Source organism: Manis javanica, chromosome 2 (assembly GCF_040802235.1).
Source record: "Manis javanica isolate MJ-LG chromosome 2, MJ_LKY, whole genome shotgun sequence".
Lineage (NCBI taxonomy): Eukaryota > Metazoa > Chordata > Mammalia > Pholidota > Manidae > Manis > Manis javanica.
In genome coordinates this window covers 126,335,886-126,348,488 of record NC_133157.1, presented here as the reverse complement: position 1 = coordinate 126,348,488, position 12,603 = coordinate 126,335,886, and positions in this window count along the sequence as shown.

Sequence of the window (12,603 nt, the reverse complement as noted above, 5' to 3'; positions counted from 1 at the left end):
ACCAATCTAAGAGGGAAGTATATAACAATACAGGCCTACCTCAAGAAACAAGAACAATAAAAAATAGTCTAAAATCACAATTAAAGAAACTAGAAAAAGATGAACAAATGAAACGCAGTGTGAGTTGGAGGGACATAATAAAGATAAGAGTAGCAATAAATAAAATAGAGAAAAATAAAACAATAGAAAAAAATCAGTGAAACCAGCAGCTCATTCTTTGAGAAAATAAACAGACTAGACAAGCCCTTAGCCAGACTTCTCAAGAAAAAAAGAGAGTACATACAAACAAAATCAGAAATGAAGAAGGAATAGTCATAGTAGATACCACAAAAATACCAAGAATTATTAAAGAATACTATGAAAAATTACATGCCAATGAACAGGACAACCTAGAAGAAATGGACAATTTCTTAGGAAAGTACACCTTCCAAGACTCACCCAGGAAGAATCAGAAAACGTGAACAGACCAATTACCAGCAAGGAAATTTAGCTGGTAATCCAAACATTCCCAGCAAACAAAACTTCAGTACCAGATGGCTTCAAAGCTGAGTTCCACCAAACATTTAAAGAAGGGCTAACACCCATCCTTCTTAAAGTAATCCAAAAGGTAGAAGAGGAGGGAATATTTCCAAATTTATTCTATGAGACCAGCATCACTCTAACACCAAAACCACACAAAGACACCACGCAAAAAAGAAAATTATAGACTAATATCCCTGATGAACATAGATGCAAAAATCCTCCAGAAAACATTAACAAATTGAATTTTAAAAAAAGGATCAAAAAGTACCAACATAAACAAGTGGGATTTATTCCAGGGATGCAAGGATGTTACAATGTTTGTAAATCAATATTATACACTATATTAACAACAAGAAGGATAAAAAACACAATAGATGCTGAAAAAGTGCTCAACAAAATTCAATATCCATTCAAGACAAAAATTCTCAACAAATTCTCAACAGAGGGTATATAACTCAATATAGTAAAGTCCACAGATATGACAAACCCATAGCCAGCATCATCCTTAAAGGCAAAAAGCTGAAAGCTTTTCGTCTAAGTTTACGAACAAGAAAAGGATGTCCACTCTCACCACTTCTGTTCAACATAGTACTGGAGGTCCTAGCCACAGCAATCAGACAAGACAAACAGACAAAAGGCATCCAAACTGGTAAGGAAAAAGTAAAACTATCTCTATTTGCAGATGATATGATATTATACATAAAAAAATCCTAAAGGCTCTACCAAAACACTCTTAGAACTAATAACTGGATAGAGCAAAGTTCCAGGGTACAAAATTAATACAAAGAAATCTGTTGTATTCCTATATACTAATAATGAACTAGTAGAAGGAGAAATCAGGAAAACAATGCCATTTACAATTGTATCAAAAATAAAATACCTAGGAACAAACCTAACCAAAGAGGTGAAAGACCTGTAATCTGAAAACTATAAGGCACTCATGAGAGAAATTTAAAGACACCAATAAATGGAAATATATCCTGTGCTCATGGATAGGAAGAGTTAATATTGTCAAAATGGCCATCGTGCCCAAAACAAGGCAATCCCTATCAAAATGCCAACAGCATTCTTCCACAAACTAGAACAAATAGTTCTTAAATTCATATGGAACCACAAAAGGCCCTGAACAGCCAAATCCTGAGAAAGAAGAGCAAACTGGGGGGATTACGTTCCCTGACTTCAAGCTCTACTATGAACCTACAGTAGTCAAAACAGTATGGTACTGGCACAAGAACAGACCTATAGATCGATGAAACAGAATAGAGAGCTCAGATATAAACACATGCATATATGGTCAATTAATATATGATAAAGGAGCCATGAATATACAATGGGGAAGAGACAGACTCTTCAACAACTGGTGTTGGCAAAACTGGACAGGTACATGTAACAGAATGAAACTGGGTTATTGTCTAACTCCATACACAAACTAAACTTAAAATGGATCAAAGACTTGAATGTAAGTTATGAAACCATACAACTCCTAGATGAAACATACGCAAAAATTTTTTGAACATAAGTATGAGCAGTTTTTTACTGGACACATCTCCTTGGGCAAGGGAAACAAAATTAAAAAATGAACAAGTGGGTCTACATCAAACTAAAAAGCTTCTGTACATCAAAGGACACCATTAGCACAACAAAAAAGCACCCTACGGTATGGAAGAACATATTCATAAATTACTCATCTGATAAGGGGTTAACATCCAAAATATACAAAGAACTCATATGCCTCAACACCCAAAAAACAAATGACCCAAATTAAAATTGGGTGGAGAATCTGAACAGACATTTCTCCAAAGAAGAAATGAAATGGCCAACAGGCACAAGAAAAGAAACTCTATATCGCTAATCATCAGGGAAATGCAAACCAAAACCACAATGAGATACCACCTTATAACAGTTACAATGGCCACTATCCAAAAGACAAGAAATAACAAATCTTGGCAAGGATGTGGAGAAACCAGAACCCTCCTACACTGTTGATGGGAATGTACACTGATCCAACTGCTATGGACAGTAGTACGGAGGTTCCTCAAAGAACTAAAAGTACAAATACCATTTGACCCTGAAATTCCACTTCTATAAATTTACCTGAAGAAAACAAGATCCCTGATTCAAAAAGACATATGTATCCCTGTATTTATTGCTGCTTTATTTATAATAGACAAGATATGGAAGCAATCTAAGTGTCCATCAACAGATGAATGGATAAAGAAGATGTGGTACATATATACAGTGGCATATTATTCAGCCATAAAAAGAAAGGAAATCATGCTATTTGTTAACAACTTGGATAGATCTCAAGGGTATTATGTTCAATAAAATAAGCCAGGTAGAGAAAGACAAATACCATATTATTTCACTTATTTGTGAAATATAAAAACAAACTAAGACAGAATAAACAAAACTTCAGTAGACTCATAGACACTGCAAAGTCACTAGTGGTTACCAAGGGGGAGGGTTTTGGAGGGTGGAAGGTTGAGAGGGATAAAGGGGCACAATAATTCACAATCACAATATAAACTGGTCATGGGGATGGTAATACAACTTGGAGAATATAGTTATTGATTCTGTAACATCTTTCTATGTTGATAGTAAATGCACTAGAGGGAGTGAGGATTTAATAATATAGGTAGTTGTTGAACCACTGTTTTATGTATTTGAAACCAATATAACACTGTATATCAATGAAACTGCAATAAAAAATATATGTATATATACACATACATATAAATAACCCTGTGAAAAGCATCCTTGTATATAATTTTCTACCATTTCTCCTATTATTTTCTTAAGCTAGAGTCCTAGAACTGGCATCACTGAATCTCCAAATATGTCTTTTTCAGTTTTCTTTGATGGATAAGTCTTTTAATCACCTAACATATTTCATACATAAATTTCAAAGATTCACATTTTTAAGTAAGAAATTGCTATTTTATATTTAGTACTCTACACTTGACTATCTTATTATAATAAATTGATTTGCATATTCTGTGAGGATCTCCACAACCTGACATATATCAGGAAGACTGTATGTCAAGTTCATATTTACAGCTCAGAGAACCAGGCTTTTTCTTTTCTTCTACTACCAATAGTGAGTTGGCTAATAATTACCTAGTTGGCATTTGTTCTTATGCTCAAAGCCTCATAGCTGTAGCATATGTAAGGATCATTCTCACATGTGACGTCCAGAGACATAAAGGAGATATTTCTTCCTTGAGTTTTTTTTTTTTAAAGAGCCAGGAATCATTTCCCAACAGATCTCTTTGAATATATCATTGTCAAGAATTAGGTAAACTGCTCTCTTCTAAACCAGTATCTGGAAGGGTAAGGAATCATGTAAACTAAATAAAACCAATCATAATTCACTCTTGAAGCTGTTAAAGGATAGGCTTCTCTGAAGATATTAAAAAGGAAGATACAGAAATGATGTGATATGATAAGAAAAATTGGTTTAATGTAAATAAAAAACTGGTGAATATTTCATGAGTAGTTGACGAATTTTATTAAGAGACGATTAGATTTCCCTCCTTTTCTCTCTGTCAAATATGTTTTTGCTCTCTTCTGTCTCTTTTGATTTATGAATAGTTGATACTAAAACGTTGCCAAAATGCAGCTATATATACTGTTTACCTTGGGGGATTAAGAGCCATGCAAAGAGATAAGCAGGCTTTCCATTAAAAGTGTACGTTATTTCCCAACTCCATTTATAATTGCATCAAAAAGAATAAAATACCTAGGAATAAACCTAACCAAGGAAGTGAAAGACCTATACCCTGAAAAAAAGAAAGATGCTCATGAGAGAAATTAAAGAAGACACCAATAAATGGAAATATATCCATGCTCATGGATAGGAAGAGTCATCAAAATGGCCAACCTGCCTAAAGCAATCTACAGATTCAATGCAATCCCCATCAAAATACCAACAGCATTCTTCAATGAACTGGAACAAATGGTTCTAAAATTCATATGAAACCACAAAAGAACCTGAATAGCCAAAGCAACATTGAGAAGGAAGAATAAAGTGGGGGGGTCTTGCTCCCCAACTTCAAGCTCTACTACAAAGCCACAGTAATCAAGACAATTTGGTACTGACACAAGAACACACCCACAGACCAGTGGAACAGAATAGAGAGTCCAAATATTAACCCAAACATATATGGTCAATTAATATATGATAAAGGACCCATGGATATATAATGGGGAAATGCCAGCCTCTTCAACAGCTGGTGCTGGCAAAACTGGACAGCTACATGCAAGAGAATGAAATTGGATTATTGTCTAACTCCATACACAAAAGTAAACTCAAAATGAATCAAAGACCTGAATGTAAGTCATGAAACCATAAAACTCACAGAAGAAAACATGGGCAAAAATCTAGAATATAAACATGAGAACCTTTTCCTGAATATTATCTCCTTGGGCAAGGGAAACAAATTGAAAAATGAACAAATGGAACTACATCAAACTAAAAAGATTGTGTACAGCAAAGGACACCATCAGCAGACAGTATGGGAGAATATATTCATAAATGATACCTGATAAGGGATTAACATACATAATATATTAAGACTTCACATGCTTCAACACCCAAAAAGCAAATAATCCGATTAAAAAATGGGTGGAGGATCTGAACAGACACTTCTCCGAAGAAGAAATCCAGATGGCCAACAGGCATATGAAAAGATGTTCCAAATCGCTAATTATCAGGGAAATGCAAATTAAAACCACAATGAGATATCACCTCACACCAGTAAGGATCGCCACCATCCAAAAGACAAACAACAACAAATGTTGGTGAGGATGTGGAGAAAGAGGAACCCTTCTACACTGCTGGTGGGAATGTGAATTAGTTCAATCATTGTGGAAAGCAATATGGAGGTTCCTCTAAAAACTAAAAGTAGAAATATATTTGATCCAAGAATTCCACTCCTAGGAATTTACCCAAAGAAAACAAGATCCCTGATTCAAAAGGACATATGTACCCCTATGTTTATCACAGCACTATTTACAATAGCCAAGATACGGATGTAACCTAAGTGTCCATCAGTAGATGAATGGATAAAGAAGAGGTGGTACATATACACAATGGAATACTATTCAGCCATGAGAAGAAAACAACTATTTGGCCATGAGAAGAAAACATTTGCAACAACATGGATGAAGTTAGAGGGTATTATGCTCACTGAAATAAGCCAGGCAGAGAAAGACAAGTACCAAATGATTTCACTCATTTGTGGAGTATAAAAGCAAAAGCAAAACTGAAGGAACAGAACAGCAGTGAACTTGCCAACACTGAGAAGGGACCAATGGTTACCAAAGGGAGGGGTTGGGAGTGGTGGGTGGGGAGGGAGAAAGGGATTAAGGGGAATTATGATTAGCACACATAATGTAGGTGGCTTACAGAGAAAGCAGTATAGCACAGAGAAGATAAGTAGTGACTCTATACCATCTTACTATGCTGATGGACAGTTACTGTAATAGTATGTGTGTGGGGGTGACTTGATAATATGGGTGAATGTTGTAACCACAATGTTGCTCATGTGAACCTTCATGAGATTGTATATCAATGATACCTTAATTAAAAAAAGTGTAGGTTATTTCAAAGGGATATTGAAAACTAATATGATTTCTAAAAAGGTGTGGTCCAAATATGCATATTAGAGTTACAATTGTGTTTTCTTGGCCTACTAACTATTCATGGTATTTCTTAAAAGAGATAGGATAGAATATGTTGCATTTCTTCTGTTATTTATGCGTGTATTACAACAGAAAACAAAAGTATTTTTAAAAGCATTGCTCTCTAAGTTAACTCATGGTCTTATTTAAATGACAACTGCAGATCATAAAACAGAGTAATAATATGATAAAAGCACAAAGGCTTTCATTCAAAAGTAACAGGGAAGCCCATAAAAAAAAAGAATTTTCTTTCTCCAGGTAACAAATATATAAGAGGATATGTAAGAGGATAACACTTTGAAAATGCTTAGTTAGGTAAATACCATGAAGCTTAATCTTCCTTTAAAGTTTACATTCCAGACCTACTCAACAAGGAATAGTCAACAAACTGGCAGGATAAAGCAAACCTGCATTAAAATAATGGAGCATCTAACAAAACACAGTTACTGTGTAATGGGCTATCAGTGTACTGCAAATCATCCAAATTGCCAGCAAATAGACCATAAGCCATCCTATTTAAAGTGAAATTCCTTCCTTATAAAGCATCAGGTGACTTGGACAACCCTAAATTACTCAGGATTTCACTTCTGTTTGGCCTCTCCCTCTTTTTATTCAACTTTAAATTCTTTGGTCAAGTTAGCCTTGGAGAGATCTGAGGGTGCAGCATGAGCAACATGGGCACGGCAGCTTGGTTTAAGCAACCAGCACAAGTAGTCAAGACCCAAAACCTCTCTACAAGATATCTGCTTTGCTTTCTATTCTAAAGAAGTTGAAGTGTCTCAAAGTATATATCCCCACGTGTAATCCTTTATTCCCAGTGATTTCTTAATTTAATTAAAAAAGTCCATTATGGTTAAAATTTTTTTTATCACTACTTAAGTTAGCTAACTATTCTTTTAATAGAGGATCTACTCTTACGTTCTGTTGAAGACTGTTTTCCAGAAATTTTAGTTTTTAGGATTTTTTTCCCCTTATTTTAATGTGCAAGGTCAATGTTCTGGATTAGTCTGTTATACTAGAAAAGATGAAATTTGGAGCTAGGGCTCTGTTTACATCCCACTGTCCTCTCCATCCTTTGTAGCCGTGCAGCCTGTGGTGAGTTCTTTAGTCTCTTGAGGTTCAGTATGCTTAATCCATGACATGAACATACTGAGACATCCCTCTATGTGGAGTTAGGAGATGAGTAGAGTTACTGCATATTTTATGAGCATCTGGTACATAGAAGGCACCAAATAAATGCTGGCCTTCCCTGCACCTTTTATTAGAATCGCCTATATGTAATGAATGATAAAACAGAGCAAACTGTCTTCCAGGCCACTGCCTTTCTGTACACCATCCTTTTCTCCCAGGAGAAACTGCACACCTGTCTGCATGTCATCTCAGATGTGTGCCACAGCCTCCATATGCTTTCTCTTCCTACCGTCTTCCTCACTGAGACGCACTCTCCTCTCAGGTCTGGAGGGGCATCATAGCATGCTGCAGTCACATCACACATGCACCCAACTCAGGAGAGGTTAAACGACCAGGCCACAGAAGAAGAAAGAGCAGGAGGAAAAGGAGAAGATCGGAAAAATATGTTCAATAGTGTTAGTTTTGCCATCATTATTTCCACTGCTCAAGTATGCTGTGAGAATGGAGGGTAGAGATGTGACAGTGGGTAAAGCCATGGCTACTGTCATTAGGGGTTTTCAAAAGTCCATTTGACCACACCTGATTTTTGTGTTAAGTGTGGTACTTATTCATAAGTCTCACCTCTGTCAGAATCAAGTTCATCATCATGGTTAAAGACTGTCTCTGGGTCTAGATTGCATTTGTCCATCACCTCTCAACTGTGTGGCATTAGGTAAGTCACTTAATTTCTCTGTGCCAGGTTTTTATTTTAAATTAAGAATAATAATAGCACCCAATTCATGGAGCTATCATATAATGGCTGAAATAGTCCATATGAAGAGATTTTCATAGTACTCATATGCAGTAAGCATTAGCTAGAATTATTACCAGGTGGGTAGGAATAACCAATTCACTGGGCATGTACACCTGGGGACAGGCACTGACTGAAGCTTAGTTCATCAGAATTCTTCTCCCAAGATACTTCAAACTAGAGCCTGGAGAGAGACATCTCTTTTCCCTTCTGGTCATGAGGATGTAAGCATAGTAAGTTTAGAGTTTCTGAGCTAAAAGATCTGAGAGGACAGAAACAGAGATAAGGGACAGTTCACTCAGAGGGCTATAACAGTATCCTTCCCATAAATACTCTTCCTGCCTAAACTATTCACAACACAGAGTTGTATTTGTGTTCTGAAACAGCTTAGTCCTGCCTAATGCCTGCATCTTGAGGACTATTGTTCACAGAATTAACTCAGCTGCGCATATTTTAGGTACTTGAATGTAACTAATGTAACTGTTTTTCAGGTAAATGGATGAGCAGATAGCCTCTGCCTCAGATTTAATATGTAACTTTGAAATACTTACATTAGTGATTTAGTTCCAATTCTATCACCAGTATCATTAGAACCTAATATTTAAAGCATTTCCAATACCTTATTAAGATTGAATTTATTTAAAGTATATATTTTTCTGCCATTAACCACTAGAAATAAGTTCTTTGAAAACCAATTAATTTAAATATTTTGACCTATAATTTATCATATTTTTCAAGTCTGTTCGATACATTACAAATCAGCTATAGTCTAGTTTGAGCCTTTTTGCATTTCAGGTGTCTTTTTCTGTTTTGCCTCCATTTGCCCATATTAGGAACTTCTTTATGGATTCATCTCAGGGATACTTCCTAATACCCAAATACAAATCTGAAAGTGAGAATTTTCCTAGGAAGAGTAAGTCAGATTCAGAAAGAGGAACAGGCACTTAGGGAAACAACAACTATCACTTTAACTACGACCCTAAATATAAAACTTTGTAAATGCAAATGAGGTAATTTGTCCATATACTTCAAAATTAGACAACTGCAGCTTCAAAGTATTCCACATAGTAAAATAAATTCCAGGTAGATTAAGAGAAATGCATCCAGAAATTATACCACAGCAAACACAGAAAAATTATAATTTAAAATCTGTATTTACACACATAGAAAATACAGTCTAATTATATACAGCAAACAAAAGCTAGAATCCTTTGAGTTGCATCCCACTGTACAGTGTGAGGCTTAATGGGCTAGTAAGACATATGAAAAAAATGGGAAATTTCCTTTCATTTTTTAGCTGCTACATCCATGAATACAATTGAGTACCCATAAACCTTCTAAGGGAGTTCATGGGTCATGAAATTTCTAGCATGCCTGTCATCTAACTTGAAAGAGATAACAGGGTGAATTGGTGCTTCAGTATAGCACAGTATAACTGTGCTATCACACTTAAAAGAGTTATAAATGTTAGGATTTATTAATAAATTAATAGCATGTTATTAATAAATTGTGCCAGTTCTTCTAAATGACCATGGTACATTTTAATAAAGATCATGCTAATTTGACAATTGTAGTAACTGAGGTACAGAAAACCCACCCTCCCATTTTTTAAATGTAGAAACAATGCAGTAATACAAATCTCAACTGTAGCTCAATGAGTCACTCAGCACCTCAGTTCCAGCACAGTGAATCATCAGGAAAGAACATGTGCTTGAAATCTGTAACATGGAAAAAAAAGTTCTGCTCTAAATTACTATGCATTAATTATATGCATCACATATAATTATGGTACCAAAATCTCCTTATGCATCAAATAACTCATTCAGAATGTCAGTTCAATGAATTACATGTAAATGAATCAAAAACATATGGGCAACGTTTATCTTGAAATATAGAACTTGACCAAATGTGTTTTGGGTTTTCACCCACTGAAAATATCTGGAAGATACTGTTGAACCTTGGCTGGTCTCAAGACCCCATTGTGGTGCTTCCCAAGTGTTTCATATCATTACCCAGTGTTTGGTACCCTGGCTTCTGTTTTTTGCCAATGTTCCTTAGTGGTTTGCTTATACTCATTGAATGCATATAGCATTTAGCAAAATGTATTAAATAATGCAACAAAATTGGGTAAAGTTAACAATGAATATAAAATGTATTACGTACTTGCTTTAATATGTACATTAAGAAAATTTCAGTTTGCAGAAGACAATGTAGAAGCAATAATTTTTCATTACATTTTTAAAATTATAAAATTATATCAGGCTGAAATGGTTAAATATTTCAGAAGGTTATAGAATAAAATTAAGACCTACTCTGGTTACTTCACAAGTAACCATCAATAATTTTATTATATATGTGTCTTGTATAATATATGAATTTGTATACATATGAATATTTGCATTTATGTATATACATGTCACAAATAGGTCAACACTCTATCAGCTTGATTTATTCACTTATTGTGTCTTTCTCACATAATGGAGTATATATATATAGAGCTTTAGCCTATTGCTTTCAGTGACTGCAGAATATTTAGTGATAACCAGGTAGGTTGCTTCTAGTTTGTTTCTCCTTTTCTGCCTTCAGTAAATACTGATCCAGAATGCTGTTGTTTCTTAAGTTTTTTCTTTCAGAAAATCAGAATTACCAGAATTAAAAAGACAAATAAGTTCATTATATTGTGCCCTAACAAAACAGGATTTTTCAAAATCTATGTATTTATCTGAAAAGAAGACAATCTCTAGGCAGAAGGTTGGGTTTATACTAACACTTTCAGATATGTTATGTGATCCATTTCAGAAATGATAATCTGGCCTGAAAACCTTTTTCCTCAATTACAGCAGAAGCTGGCATTCTTTTGCAGTAAAGTCAGCAAATGGGAGAGGTCCGGAGAACCAATCTCTGGGGAATGTGAATTTGGGATTATGTCACCACTTAGCAGAATAACAACACTGATGGGCTGAAATGAATCCCTCTCCCAGCAGACTGAACTTTTTAGCCTCTCCCCTATCAACCATCTCCCCTGTTGTTGGTATACGATTTCAGTAAAGTAAGAGCAAGGCCAAGTTCAGAAAAGGAGCAGACCACAACAACAACAAAACTTGATAATGAATAATTTCGTACTTGGCTCCTTTTATCTATTCACAGTGTAAAATAGCCTTCCCCACTTAATTCCTCAGTGAAAGGATTACACATTTCATAGACAATGACAGAAAAACAGCCCAGAACTGATTATTTTTTCCTGCAATCTGGGGAAATGCATGAAAACAAAAGTTTGCAAAATAGTATATTACATGCTCTGAGAACAGAGAAATGAGAGAAATGTTGATATTTGCATGTTTAATAATTATATAGAACTTGTATTAATCAGTGCCTGTTACAAATTAGGGGGAAAAAACTTTTTATCTGCACTATCACAGTGTTATTCAGTAGTTTGATGGAATCTCATGACAGAATCAGGGTACTAAGATTCTTCTTAAAGCTCTATTGTGTATTAAACATGACAATTTTCAGAATCATTGGCAAGTGGGAAAAACAGCTACTTGAATAGTTACACAGTATTCACTTATGTACATATACAACATGTACCTACTGCTTAATTGTAAAATCATTCAAAAGTATTTAACTATACTCAGAAAATGCAAGTAATTGTTCTCAGTATTACTTTCTCTGTGTTAGATTTTATAGATAAGTATAATTTTTTTTCACATTTGTGTGAATTTTGTGCCAGTTCATAATGCACTCATGAATGATCTTCCTATCTACCCCCCAAAAAGTTCGTCAAGACAAATTCTCAGGGACTCTACAAATGCCCCCTCATGCAAACTGGAGAATCATGATTTTGAGTTCTCTAGCATTAAGCTCTATTACTTAGCATGAACACATCACAGTGAATCAGATATGTTTCTCATTATAATTTAGCATCAGTTATACATACCCCATCTACCACCAGATGCTAAGGAGTCTCTGTGGAGTTGATCTCTTACTTGTCCCTTCTTTTCACTTTCACTCACTAAGTTCATTGGATCTCCACACCTTCAATCCAGGAATGCCACTAACAATTCATTTTTAGAGAAATCTTTCAAAGACACAAACTCAATTCTGTTCGATTGCAGACTGCTGATAGATTTTTTATTATTTTTATTCTGTGAATCACAGTTTGTCCCTTGACTGGTGTATTTCACAAAAGAGTTAAAAATCAACACCTCACTGCAGTTCATGAAATTCACAAAGTGTTTCTGCTACAATTTAGGGGCTGCTACAATTGAGATATTTCACTGTTTTCTGTTGCAACCTTTTTAATCATGCAAGTGCCTCCTCTCTTCCTTAGGTATTGGACTTCCAATTAAAGAAGGAAAAACTAAAACATTTAGCAATTATTTCATATGCAGATATCAAATGTTTAACCCAAGAATGTTCCAAGTCATTTTTACCATTTATATTTATTGTCCTTTTCTGTATAAGTAGCAGCTTTATTG